The sequence below is a fragment of the Ailuropoda melanoleuca genome, chromosome 1 (assembly GCF_002007445.2).
Source record: "Ailuropoda melanoleuca isolate Jingjing chromosome 1, ASM200744v2, whole genome shotgun sequence".
Classification (NCBI taxonomy): domain Eukaryota; kingdom Metazoa; phylum Chordata; class Mammalia; order Carnivora; family Ursidae; genus Ailuropoda; species Ailuropoda melanoleuca.
This window is the reverse complement of record NC_048218.1, coordinates 191,970,651-191,973,715: the sequence shown is the minus strand read 5'-3', so window position 1 is coordinate 191,973,715 and position 3,065 is coordinate 191,970,651.

The window sequence follows — 3,065 nt, the reverse complement described above, 5'->3', positions numbered from 1 at the left end:
TCCCCTCTGAAGCACCAAATGCAAATATACAGACACTACAAACCACAGCTCCCAGGAGTCTGTCTGTCTCTGAGCTAGAAGTAGCCTCCCCATGCTGGCTCCTGACACCACCCACAGAGCAAACCCTATGTCTCTCTGCTCCTACTCTCAACTCTAAGGCTCACCCCCACCTTCCCTACCACCTCCCCGCCCCCCACTTCCTGCTTCTTAGGTTGCCCAGAGCAACAGTGTGTGTGGTCAACACCATCTCATTCAGAGGCTGTCTTCAAATATTCATCTCCTGAGCATCTTGGAGAGGACATGTGGGTAGGCGATGGTGTCTGGTGGCCACTTGCTCTGTTTTCTCTCCAGCCTCCACCCTAGCTGCCCTGAAAATCTCTGAACTCCCACATTGGTTAATCAGTGAGGCCTGGCAGAGCCAGCCAAAGACAAAACCACACCTGCTTGGTCGGGGGTGGGAACCCCATAGGATGGGGCTGCAGAAGGGCAGGAAGTTACTGGAGTGGCCATTTCCCAAGGCCTACTGTACCCAGCCATGCCTTCCTTCTGGCCGTGCAAACCCCCAAAGGTGGCCACAATTATTCACCCAGAGGACAGTGCCCTTCTGATATACTTCGTGTGTGTGTGTGTGTGTGTGTGTGTGTGTTCCTGCATGTGGGCACACCAGTAGGGGAGGGAGGATTGAGCACTGTTATCAATATTGTCCGATGTAATCATGCTGCATTGGGAGGCATCCAGTCTCCAAACAATTGTAGAATAAAAATGTCCACATGTAAACTTGACCCAGGACATAACTCATCAAAATGGAGGAAAAAACCTTGCTAGCCACATGATTTTTATCCTCCATGCCAACATTAATTTGAATGTAGGGAAAGCCTTAACACTCACAAAGTCAGGAGAAACTTTTCCTGGACAAAGATACTCTAATCAGCTGTCTGCTTGAGAATAATTTTTAGATTAGCTGGGACATTTTATTTATCATTGTTTAGAAGTGAGTGCAGTCTTGAAAGAATAGCAAATGATATGCTCTAGATAAACTTCCTATTTCTTCATTTTTTTGACACTTATTGGTACATTGTATCAAGGCATGAGAAATATAAAAATAAATATGGTAAGGTCCTTGCCTGCACCGTTTTCTATCTTCAAAAAGACCGGTCAGAACTTTCAAAAAAAGTATTCAAATCAGATATCGGACACCATGTACTCCCTAAAAATGAATTAATATCAATTTCCAGCAATGCAGTAGATGATATAGCTGAAAAATTTCCTGTTAACCAAATGCTTGGAAATGCTGGATAAAATTAAGCAAACATCCTTTAAATGCTTGAGTGANGTAGGGAAAGCCTTAACACTCACAAAGTCAGGAGAAACTTTTCCTGGACAAAGATACTCTAATCAGCTGTCTGCTTGAGAACAATTTTTAGATTAGCTGGGACATTTTATTTATCATTGTTTAGAAGTGAGTGCAGTCTTGAAAGAATAGCAAATGATATGCTCTAGATAAACTTCCTATTTCTTCATTTTTTTGACACTTATTGGTACATTGTATCAAGGCATGAGAAATATAAAAATAAATATGGTAAGGTCCTTGCCTGCACCGTTTTCTATCTTCAAAAAGACCGGTCAGAACTTTCAAAAAAAGTATTCAAATCAGATATCGGACACCATGTACCCCCTAAAAATGAATTAGTATCAATTTCCAGCAATGCAGTAGATGATATAGCTGAAAAATTTCCTGTTAACCAAATGCTTAGAAATGCTGGATAAAATAAAGCAAACATCCTTTAAATGCTTGAGTGATCTCATAAGAAAGCAGTAAAATCTCAAGTGGCAAAAAAAAGGGGGGGGAGGGGAAAAGAAAGTTAAAAAACAGAAAGAGGAAGCTGAAACCTGGAATGGTAAAGTGGTACTAGGGCCAGGGCTGCCCCTGGAGCATTTACTGGTTTTGATTAAAAGGCAAAGAAGTTTGGGTTTGAATAACCACCTAAGGACAACAGATGAAGCTGGGGGTCTGGATGAAATGGGGAATATATCCGAGGGCCATGGTCTCTGTCCACTGTCAAAGGGAGGTGGCACAGAAGGCCAACTAGCAGGGCCTGGGACCTAGGTAAATAAAAAATGTCTTCCTAAGAACACATAACCACAGATCTGCCCTCTATTATCTGTAGTCCTAGAACCTCCCAACTGAGAAAGCCACACAGAAGTGGCCCCTTTGCAATGCCCCAACCACATGATAAAAATGAATGCAAACCATCTCCAGAAGGATATGCTCTTCTATACATTGCACAGAATACCACTGTTAAGCTCCATTAAACAAAAGCTGATCAGCCCAAATTACAAAATATGTTGAGAAAACACGACAAAGTGAACAGGAGTCACCGGAAACAATAAACAGCGGAACGTGACCCATGGGAGTTTTAGTTCATAGAATCATTTTATACAGACTATAAAATCAAAACCTCAAATCATTTATAATACAAAATAAGAGTCAAAAACAAGAAAGGAACAAGATGATAAAAAAGGATGGTGTAGAATTTCTATAAAAAATCTATATAATCATTAAATTTTAAAACTCAATGAAGTCCACTATCTAAGCCTCAGAGAAATACCACAAACAAGGACCCATAAAAAACTTGCAGCTTATTGTCAGAAATAACCAACCACACAAGGGAGCAAAGCTCCATGAATAAAAATAAGCGGAAACAACAAGCTGCAGAAACAGACCTGCAAAGGCATCATATATTGAAATTATAGGGTTAGATAATAAAAGAAATACATAGCTTTAAATAAATAAAAGGCAAGCTTGGAAAAAGTCTGCAGGCTAACAGAAAACTATTTTCCAAATGACCAAGCAGATAGGAAAAAGCACCAAAATGGAATTCTGGAATTAAAGATAAATTAGAATTTAAAAACTCAGTGGATAGATTTAGCAGCAGTTTAGACAATCTGAAGAGAGAATTAGGAAAACAGATGTTTTATTTTTTAAAAAGATTTTGACAGATGGGGCGCCTGGGTGGCACAGCGGTTAAGCGTCTGCCTTCAGCTCAGGGCGTGATCCCGGCGTT